We start from the raw sequence: 11396 nt of genomic DNA on the forward strand, positions 1-11396 counted from the left end.
CGAATCTGGGGCTGGGAGACGCAAAGCGGCCGGAGGGAGGGTTGGCGCAGTACCTACCTGCTTTCCCCCCAGGAAGTTACTGGTGAACAGCAGTGGCAGGTATCTCCCGGGCAGCTGCTTATCCGTCTGTATCTTCCACAAAATCAGAAGTCCCGTGAAGGCGGTGACTGTGTTTTCGCCCTTACTCCCCCAACTGCACGTGAGTTCCCTCGTCCCACCCTGGAAGGGGGCATGAGGCGTGGGGGTGCTCAGGCTGTGGGGAGATTTGAGCCCCCTGGATGAGATGTCAGATCTTCACCGCGGTGGAACCTAACCGCAGGCGGAGCTTGTACACTTGAAAACTTTGGGGTAGACAATCTACGATTTGGGCAAGAAAGAAGACTGGGTCTCAAACTTCTCAATCTCAGGACCCCTTTATGCTCTTAACATTACTGAGAGCCTCAAAGAGTGTTCTGTATACCATATTAGAAATTAAACTGAAAATTTTAAAGTATTTACTTTAAATTGCAATAATAAATCCACTACCTTACCATATATTTTTAAGAAACACCTGTATTTTCACACACAAAAAAGTGAGAAGTATGGCACCATTTTACATTCCTGCAATTTTTTAAAATGTTTAGCTTAATAAAAGACAGATGGTGTCTCTTATCTGCTTCTGGACTCACTAGCAGACTGAGTTTTCCCAAAGCACATAGCTTTATACATTCATGAGAAAATGAGAGTGAAAAGGGCAAATAACATCTTGCTGTGAAAAGTTTTCATTTTGCAGACCTCCCGTTTTGATATTAAGTATAAATTAACTACAGTGTAATTTTTGAATAAGAATTGGGAGGCTTTTTGTAAAAGAAAGGTTGTCTTAGGTGCAGGCTGACGGCTAACGGCCAGCTTGCCTTAAAGTTCACCCACTGGAAAGATGCGGCCTGTGGTACCAGAAAGCAGAGTCTTAGTCGGTGTAGACGCTAGTGTGTCATGCGAGAGTCAGAACTCTGTTGCAGCTGGCTATTCACTGTCTGCTGTTCTCAACTGCAGGGGGTGGCCAGACCCCCTCTGTGAGGTCAAAAGCATATGAGAAAATTGATCGTTTTCCTGATTCAGATACTCTGCTAACTCTGAACCCATTTGGGGGTTCTTATCAATCCAAAAATATTTCAAATATTTTTGGTCCCACTCACCTCACACTTGTTAGAACCTCTATAGTCAAAAAGATAAGAGATGGCTGCGGCTTTCTGCGCCTGCCTAGTTCACCCACCTCCCCTTCTGCCTCCGCTGCCATCATGGTGCCTGTAAAAAAGTTTGTTGGGGGTGGGGGGGGGGGTGCAAAAAAAAACAGCAGGTCCTGCAGTTTAGTCTGAACTGTACCCTTCCTGCAGAAGATGGAATCATAGATGCCACCAATTTTGAGCAGTTTCTTCAGGAGAGAATCAAAGTGAATGGAAAAGCTGGCAGTCTGGGCAGCAATCATATCAGTCGAAAGAAGCAAAAGCAAGATCACTGTGACTTATGCTGTGCCTTTTTCCAAAAGGTATTTGAAATATCTTAAAAGTGAAAGTGTTGGTCTGTCAGTCCTGTCTGATTCTTTGCATCCGCCAGGCTCTTCTGTCCATGGAATTCTTTAGCAAAAAATATTTGAAGAATAATCTAAGTGATTGGTTACACAGAGTTGCTAACAGCAAAGAAAGTTACGATTTGTGTTACTTCCAGATTACTCTAGATGAAGATGAGGAGGAAGATGAGAATGAAAACTCAGTATCTAGAATATTTTGTGTAAGTATTTAAATAAAAAAGGAAACCCTTGTGCATTGTGAGTGGGAATGCAGATTGGTGTAGCCACTATGGAAGACAGTATGGATGCTCCTCAAAAAATTAAAAATAAAACTACCGTATGATCCAACAATCCTACTTCTGAGTATATATCCAGAGAATATGAAAAGAGGATCTTGAAGAAATGCCTGCATTCCCGTGTTCATTAGCCTTGGTCACAACAGCCATGATACGGAAACAGCCCATGTGTTTGTCAACAGACGAGCGAATAATGTGGCGCATATAGACAATGGACTACTATGCAGCCATTTGCAACAACAGGGATGGGCCTTGAGGGCATCAGACAGAGAGACAGATACCAGATGTTATCACTTAAATATGTGGAATCTAAAAAAGCCAAATGTCTAGAAACAGAGGGTAAAATGGTATTTCCAGGGGCTGCGGTTGGAAGGTGGGGGGAGATGGGGTGATGTTGATCCAAGGGGACAAACTTCCAGTTATAAGATGAATAAGTTCTGGGGAATCTAATGTATAGCAATAATCTTATGTATAGACTACAGTTAATAATACCATATTGTATACTTGAAAGTTGCTAAGAGAGTAGATCCTAAACGTTCTCACCACAAAAAAAGAAATGCTAATTATGAGATATGATGGAAATATTAACTAATGCTCTGATGGTAATGGTTTTGTAATATGTAAATATCAAATCAGCATGTTGAATACCTTTAACTTCCACAATGTTATATGTCATTCTATCTCGATAAAGCTGGGGGAGGGGGGAACACCACCACAGCAGCCCCAACATCTCCGTGCCCTAGGCCTGCCCTGGGGTCGGTGTGGAATGCCCCAGTCTCAGTGAAGAAGCTATGTGGGGAGACTTTCAGAATCAAGTAACAGATGAGGAAAGCTCCTTTCAGTTAGTTCCCTCCAGGGACGTCTAACCAGGGTGACAACCATAATCACTGGAGAAATGGCAAAGGAATACTGATTCCTGGGCCCACCTCACATCATTGGGGTGGAGGCTAGCTCTTAAAGCTCCAGGTGCACTCTTGAGCTGCCAGGTTTAGGAGCCGCTGCCTCCTCTATCGCCATCTACCTATCCTACAGAGGCCCTCCGTCCTTAGGCAGCTTGGGATCACTTGGGGCATTTATTCATTTATTTAGGAACCTCATATCCTACAGTCCATGGGGTCGCAAAGAATCGAACACAACTGAGCAACTTCACTTTTAGCTCTGCTGGGTCTTAGTTGCAGCATGTGGGATCCAGTTCCCTGACCAGGGATTGAACCTGGGCGCCCTGCATTGGCAGTGGGGCAGAGTCTTAGTCACTGGACCACAAGGGAGCTCCCCAGCTCGATCCCTAGAGAGTCCAGTAACTGGAGATGGGGTAGACCTGGGATGGGCCCGGAACAAGTTCTGAACAAGCAACTCAGTTCACACTGCTGTAAGTGGCCCCGGACCAGCCTTTGTCTCGAGGGCTTAGTCTGAGTGTCAGAAAGAGATTTTAGGGCCCAACTCAGAATCAGCACAACCTTTGCCTTACTTCCCTTATCCTTTGAACAATCAGATCCCTTCTTGGGAATGGAAATTTATAATCCAGAGTTTATAAATCATTTGATTTGAAGGTGACAGTCTCCCCGCCCCCCAATCCCAGAAAGGTGAATTCCAAGAAGATCCTAGTCTTCTCAAACTCCAACCGCTCCCTTCTCAAGTGCCACTGGCTCCCTTCACCACACTGGACAACCATCCGTCTACTCTGCACCTATGTCTATATGTATACACATCCATCTTTCCAAAGAACCAGGCTAAAGGTGCAACAGGCAGGAAAAATAGGGGGACAGATTTATGAACTCAGCTTTCTTCATACCAGGGGCCCCACTCCCACCTTCTCCAGCTCTGTAGAGGATATTTTAGTCCCATCACCACACAAAAAAAGAAATGTTAATTATGAGATATGATGGAAATATTAACTAATGCTGTGATGGCAATGGTTTTGTAATATGTAAGTATCAAATCAGCATGTTGAACACCTTGGTTTCATCCAAGGAAAAGAAAAACTGTCAAAAGCCCTCAAAGTGAAATTCAAAGATGCCACTTTGTTATTTTGATTATCTTGAGCTGAAGGCACTTAAAAAACAGCAAAGGCAGGGAGAAGCTTTCTCCAAACTCCTCTTTATCTGCCTAAGACAGACCCTCCAGAAGGAACTTAACTGTCATAAATCCCTTCCCGGGGAGTTTCACCAACAGGGAAGATGGTCACAGCAGAGGACACTGGAAGTCCACCCCACACTGAGACAAACGTCAGAAACTATCACATCTCCCATCTGTTCTTCAAAGGCCCATCCACCTTTCTCCTCAATTGCCCCTTCCCTATTAAGAAGGTAGATAAACTCTCAAATCTATCTCTTTTCTAGGTTTTCTTTTTTCCTGTGATATCCCTGTTGATGTCATGTTAAAAGTCAAGAAATGTGTATACCGTTCCTCTTGTTGGGCTTCCCTGCAACTGATTGCAAGAATTCATCTGCAATGCGGGAGACCTGGGTTCGATCCCCAGCTTGGGATGATCCCCCTGGAGAAGGGAATGCCTACCCACTCCAGTCTTCTGGCCTGGAGAATTCCATGGACAGAGGAGCCTGGCAGGCTATAGTCCTTGGGGTCACAAAAAGTCAGACAGGACTGAGCAACTTTCACTTCCTCTTGTTAATCTGCTTGTTGTAAATTGATCTCATAGACCCAGCTGTGGAACCTAGGAGAACAGAGGAAAAAGTCTTTCCTTTCCTACACCCTCCTCCATGTCGTCTTTCTTTTCTTTGAGACTGCATGGACTATAGCCCGCCAGGCTCCTCTGTCCATGGAATTCTCTAGGCAAGAATACTGGGGTGGGTAGTCATTCCCTGCTCCAGGGGATCTTTCTGACCCAGGGATCGAACCCAGGTCTTGTGCTTTGCAGGCAGATTCTTTACCATCTGAGCTGTCAGGGAAGCCCCTTTCTTTCATCAGACCACTCCGAGTTGTCTGCTAGGTGTTAGAGATACTAAGCTGAAAGTGGAACATGGGTCAGGCCTCAGGGAGTGGAGAGGAGAGACAATGCTAAACCAACAGCTTTGGGGAGAGCTCGGCCTGCTCCCCAGGATCCTGGCCCATCTCCATGCACTGAGTGGGGGAGGGTGCAAGGAGTGACTAAGGATATTTCTGGGAAAAAGGATTCACCCGTGGCAACTTCTCAGCACCTACAGGAGGGGCAGTTTCAAGGACAGCACGCTTCTGTGTCCTGGAGTGCCAGCATCTTTGTGAGCGTAGGCTCTTCCGTTCTTCATATTATGCTCCGCGTGCTCTGTAGGAGGCAGTGCTGTTGTCTCCATTTTACAGACGAAGAAACTGAAACTCAGAGAGATGAATCAGCTTGCTAAATGCCTCAGGAAGAGACGCTGGAAGCAAACCGCAGCTCTGTCTGACTTCAGAGCCCTTTTTGTAACAGCTCTACAGAGACAGGCTTCACTGAAGGGGCTGGTAAAAACGGACAGGGCCGTTTCCCTGGCACCTCAGTGGAGCCCTGAAAACACCAGGTGTCGTCAGCAGAGCTGGCAGCTGGGGCCCCCCCTGGGGTCAGTCGTGTTGGGAGGGGCTTTGGGGCAGCTGTGGAAGACGGCGCTGGTGGCCTCAGCAGTCCTGGTGGGCAGCCAGCCGTCCCCTCATGGCACGATAACTGATATTTATTGGACACTTACCGTGTGCCAGACACCGTGTAAGTACTTAACGTGGATTAACTTATTTAATATTTACAACAACTCCCACTTTTACGGATTAGGAAACCGAGGTAAGGCAACTTTCTCGGGTCAGCCTCTGATAAATGTGGAGCCAAGATCTGAACCCAGGCACGTTGACGGCTGGCTTGTGTGCTTCAGCTGTGCTCTGTTGAATGTCCTGGGGGCGGAGAAGGGATTTAGTATCTTGACGTGTTTACTTACGGGTAGTGTGCCCAGGGAAGAAGAGGGCCAGTGTGTGCAAAAATGACGACAATACTTTGCACTCCCTCCACCAGGAGCTGAAGTCCGTTCCCCACTTCTCAAGTTAGGGCTGGCCTCCTGACTCACTTTGACCAAGAGAATGTGGCCACAGGAGACGGGCTGGTTCCCAGCCCAGGCCTCCAGAAGCCTTGTGGCTTCTGCTCTCCCTGTCCGTGGAACCTCGCCACTACAGCAAGAAGTCTGGGGCAGGCTCCCCTGCTGGGTGAGAGGTACTTGGCCCGTCACCCTGTCACCCTTTCACCACAGCTGACAGCCTGCTAACCACCTGATGAGCGGATGAGGCTGTCCTACGCCATCCAGCGACCTGCCGGCTCACCACAGACACAGGCCCAGGCCCAGCAGAGCCAGGCTGGACACTGCCCCCACTGACCCACAGAGGCAGGAGCTAATAAGTACACGTTTCTTGTTTTCAGCCACTGGGTGGCTTGTGTGTAGCAATAGATACAGCAGAAAATACCCCAAAGAGAAGGAAGGTATGAAGTTGGAGGAATTCCCACCAGATAGTATAGGTAAGTGGAAACCCCTCAGGCAGGGAAAAGAGATTCGGAGGAAAGGGAGCGGGGCAGGGGAGCACCTGCCTGGCTCCTCAGAAACCCAGCACCCTCACCTCTTCTGGCTTCCCCCAGGCAGGGGAGGGGCCAAACTCTCCGGAGAGAAACTCCAGAGAGACAGGAAGCTGAAGCAGTGGTCTGCTCCTGTGTGTGTATGTGTGCGGGGGTGAAGGGGGTGGGCATGTCTGCAGTCAGCGTGAGGCGGCCACCTCTTGGCAGACATGCTGGTGTTGCTGTAGGGCAGAGAGAACCCAAGGCAGTCTGTGAACCTGGTATTCTGGGCACCACCGACGCCAAGCTCCGGCTGTTCCCGTGAAAGTAGCTCTGATCCAGACAATAAACTGTGTGAGCCTAACCACAAGCAGCAGATACAAGAATAAGGAAAAGCAAGAAAAGGGGAAAAACCTTTAGGATGTATTCATACAAGGAACAAGAAAACTTGGGGCAAACTGCAATAGAGGGAATGGCCACTGAGAGGAGGCGGGGGCTAAAAGAACACTGCTGTTCAGACTACAAAAGGATGCCCCTGGGATTAAAGCAGGGGAAAAAGGATTTAATGATACTTGGTAAATGTCACCAGCATGTAAAATCTACATATTATGGTGTAATCACGCTTTTTGGTGATGATAGTGGTGATTTCACTTGCCCACGTTTTAAAAATCACCCTTCTCGAACGCTTTGAGGATTTTAAAAAGAATCAAATCTTTCAGGTAAGGGATGGTGCTGTATCCATACAATTTCAAGCAGCCTTTGAGAATGGGACAAGAGTTTTTCTTTTAAGTTAGACCCTTCCCGGGGCTCTGGGCCTGGGCCCAAGCCTGAAACCACAAAAAGCATTTCCCAGCACCCTGGCGACGCTCACCTTGAATTCCCTTCCTGCCAAGTTGCCCCAGTGTTTCCCAGACTTGGGGAAGCCGCTCTCGAGACCGCCCGGCCTCGGAGCCTGGGGGTGGGGGCGACCGATCCCCCCACACACACACACCGCACGGCCACCAGAGGGCGCTGCTCTGTCGCCGGGAGCGCCGCGGCCGCCTGGGCGTGTGGCCTGGCGAGGGCAATTTTGTGTTGTTTAAATGCCAGCATTGATTGCTCACTCCTTTCCCAACATGTTTCCAATTTACCCGGTATCTCTTCTACGTGAAAAACTCAAGAACAACAACAACAAAAATGCATACTTTAGTTCCAGAATAAGCAAAAGGGGTTTTACACGAAATGCAGTTTTGTTCCAGAAGCCTCTGGGACCAGGGCAGAGCAGCCAGCAGGGGCTCTCCGGACGCTGCTCGCCGGTTAGGGCAGAGGCACGTGGACACAAACCCACCGAACCTCGGCCCTGTAAATGCTCTCGCCAGCAACCCACCAGCCCGCAGCTTTCCGCTCCAGAGCACCGGTTCGTCTCCGGCCAAGTTCAGAAGCTGGTGGCCGAAGAGGGTGCCGCGCGGGACCACGGAGGAGCCAGCCGGGGTCCGGAGCAGGCGGCGAGCCCCGGCTTCCCGCCCGGCGGCGCCCCGGGAGCGGAGGCTCGCAGGCGGGGATGGGGATGGGCCGGGGGCACGGGGGTATGGACGACCATGGCGCGCGGGGCAGCTGTACCCGCACAGGGTGAAGGCGGGGAAGCAGCGGTAGGAAGACGAGGAGGGGCGCAGAGAGAGAGTCCAGTCTGATGGGGGTGGCGGGGATGGCCCCGCCGGTTTGGGTGGGAGCCTGACCGCCACAAATACAAGTCCTAGGCAAGAGACTTGAAGATGCGTTTGGTTGAGGGAAGGTGTCTAGAAGAGAAAGCTCCTAATCCTGGAGTGGGGGCCGGGGCGGCGGCGGCGAGCGGGGAAGGTGTCTGATTGACAGCTAGATTCTGTTTTTCAGACCAGAAAAAAAAAAGAAAAAAGAAAAAAAAAAATCCCCTGTCCCCTGGGGAGATTTCTCAGTCACTTTCCTCCTGCAGGAAACTGCTTCTTGTTGGAGCCTCCTGGGGCTGGCAGAGTTAAAATCCTTTAACCCAGGATGCCTTGGGCCTTTTGTTCCGCTCTGACAATGGAATTGGGTGGAGGGGGCTGGGAAGGCAAGGGGCTGGATCTAGGGTGTATCCGTGGGGTGGAGGGTCTGGTGAAGCTGTGTTCAATCACAGGGTGAAAAAAGGCAATTTGGTCGTATGTGTGTGCGTTTTCGGCGAAGGTGTAAGGAAGCCTAAGGCACGGGGCACCAGCTCGTTAACACATGTGGTTGAGTGCCTGCTGTGTAGCTCAGCAAACCTTTAATTACTCAGGAAGATCTTCCAAAACTAGAAACTCAATTTTGGTCCCTGAAAGGCTTGATAATGGGTTTTTCTTGCATCTCAATCCAAGGGGACAGATCTCCCACTCCCCTGGGCTCCCAGATTCTTCTAGATGTTTTGGCTTCTAAAACTGTCCTCCCATGGGACAGTGCTTAGTAAAGGACACTCAGACACATAAACCCTTCAAGCATATTAATCATTTGAAACCATTGCTTTGAACCTATCATGTCCTTGAGTCATAATCATCGGCAGCACCCACTAACTCAAAGGACTTGGAGGGAGGCATTCAAGGCCTCTCACCATGCTGACTTTTCTCCTCCCACTCCCCACCTGCTTCCTCCCCTGTAGCCAGCCTGGCCTCTCACTGCCCCTTGATATATCTTGGCTTCTCAGCCTCCCTATCTCTGGCCTTGCAGTTGCCTTCCTGGCCATCTAGCTGGTCACTTCCTTCTCCATTCAGTTCTGGCTGCAGTCAGTCAATATACATTTACAGAGAGCCGCCCGCCCCCACCCCCACCTCACCATGTGCAAGGCGTGTTCTGGCCCTGGAAATATATCAGAGACCAAGACAGATGCCTGCCCTTAAAGATTTTTTGCCTTAATGGAAGAGAATAAAGCCAGACAGTTTCACATGTTGATAAGTAGCTAATCAATGGAATAGAGTAGGGATGGGGGTGGGGTTAGTTAGTGCTGCCTTATTTAGCCAGGAAAGGCCTCTTTAAGACCTTCTGAGCAGGAAGAAGAGCTCCAAGCAGAAGGGATAGTGATGCAAAAGCCCTGAGGCAGGAATGCACTTAAGCTCAGGAGGTACCTTTGAAGGCCATTGTCACTGGAGCAATGTGAACAAGGAGATTTCCAGGGCTCTTGAAATATAGGCAAAGACTAGACCATCATGTCGTCATGGGTCAAAATAAGGGGTGTGGATTTTATTTTGGTTGCAGTGGGAAACCTCTGTAGGATTTTAAGCCAGGAGAAAAGATTCCACTTACTCTTTAGAAAGATGGCTCTGGCTGCTTGGCAGAGCAGGGACTAGAAGCAGAAGAGAACAGTAAAGATGCGGTTGCAGATGTCCTGGCAAGAGTAGGTAACGGCAGGTTTGTGGCTATGGAGATGGTGAGGTCTCTGGAGCTATCACAAGGATGACTCTTTCGTTTTTAGGATAACTGGATGGACAGATTGCCCATGTTGAGGGGAGGGGAAGATCAGCAGTTCCGTTTTGGCCATGCCAGTACCTATCAGATGTCAGGTGGATATGTGTAGACAGGTTTGAGTCTGGAATTCGGGGGCATCTCTCCTTCAGGTTTAAATTTGACATCTAGCATATGGATAGTATTCAAAACCGTGGGTTTGGATCATTCCGTTTAGAGAAAATGTAAAGCTGGAAGTGAGAGGAATGAGACTGAAGCCACTCCAACACTTAGAGATCTGGGTTCGATCCCTGGGTTGGGAAGATCCCCTGGAGAAGGAAATGGCAATCCATTCCAGGACTATTGCCTGGAAAATCCCATGGACAGAGGAGCCTGGTAGGCTACAGCCCATGGGATCACAAAGAGTCGGACACGACTGAGCGACTTCACTTCCCAGAGGAAGAGCAAGCAAGCGAGACTGAGACAAATGACCTGTGAAGTTGGAAGAAAACCAGAAGATGGTGATTCTAAGGAAGCTGAGCAAAGGAAGTATTTCAAGAAGAGGGATATATCGGTCAGCTGTTGTAACAACAAACAATAGTAACAATCACAAAAATCTCTATGGCATATAACAGTAAATATTTTTAATAATTTTATTTACTTATTCTGGCTGCGCTGGGTCTTCGGTGCTTCACGGGCTTTTCTCTCATTGCAGTGCGCGGGGTTCTCTTGTGAAGCATGGGCTCCAGGGCACATGCGCTGCAGTGGTGCGGCTCCCAGGCTCTAGAGCACGGGCTCAGTAGTTGTGGCACATGGGCTTAGTTGCTCCACAGCATGTGGGATCTTTCCAGGCCACGGATCGAACCCATGTCTCCTGCACTGGCAGGTGGATTCTTTACCACTGAGCCATGTGCTATTTTATGCATACATCTGGAGTCAGCTGGGGGTCAGCCAGGTGAGGCTGACCTTGGCTGGGTCTAAGTCTGCTCTGGATACATGTCCCTCATCATCCTTGTACAGGCAGGGCAGATATGGCAGGTTATCCCCTGGTGATGACATTGGCACAGATAGGCAGGTGGAAATGACTCCTAAGGCCTAGGCTTGGAATTGCACCATGTCACTTCCTCTTTCATTCTGTTAGCCAAAATGGGTCATGTAGCAATGTTCAAAAGTCAAGGGGCAAGAACATACATTCCACCTCTAGTGCAAAAAGGGGCAGCGAAGTCACATAGGATAAGAACACAAGGAGGAGGGACAGGAATTAGGACCAAGAATTCAATCTACCACAGAGTAGTCGAAGATGTTCATTACCACTGGGAGACCAGATGAAACGGGGATGTGAACTGGCCATTAATCTAGCCAAGATGTCAGTCACTGGTGTCCTCATAAGAGCTATGACAAGGGAATGGCAAGGGAAAGGCCTGACTGGGATGGATGGAGGTGAGAGGGAGGCAAGGAAGAGAAGTGTGAGTGTGTAGACAACTCTCCCAGGAATATTTGCTCTGCAGAGGAGCAGGAAAATGGTGCAGCAGGAAATTGGGCTAAGACTAATATATTTTTAAATTGGGGGATATTAAGTCCTATTCAACTGCAATGGGGAGATTAGAGTAGAGAGGAAGAAATACTGGGTTGACCAAAAAGTTCCTTTGGGTTT

At 48.9% G+C, this 11396-nt stretch overlaps 1 pseudogene; it reads left to right on the forward strand.

Moving 5' to 3' along the window:
* Window positions 1–1277: 1277 nt before the first annotated feature.
* LOC101118177 (large ribosomal subunit protein eL22-like) lies at window positions 1278–7969 on the forward strand (annotated as a pseudogene).
* Window positions 7970–11396: the final 3427 nt, after the last annotated feature.

This window comes from Ovis aries, chromosome 3 (genome assembly GCF_016772045.2).
Source record: "Ovis aries strain OAR_USU_Benz2616 breed Rambouillet chromosome 3, ARS-UI_Ramb_v3.0, whole genome shotgun sequence".
NCBI classification, from domain to species: Eukaryota; Metazoa; Chordata; class Mammalia; order Artiodactyla; family Bovidae; genus Ovis; species Ovis aries.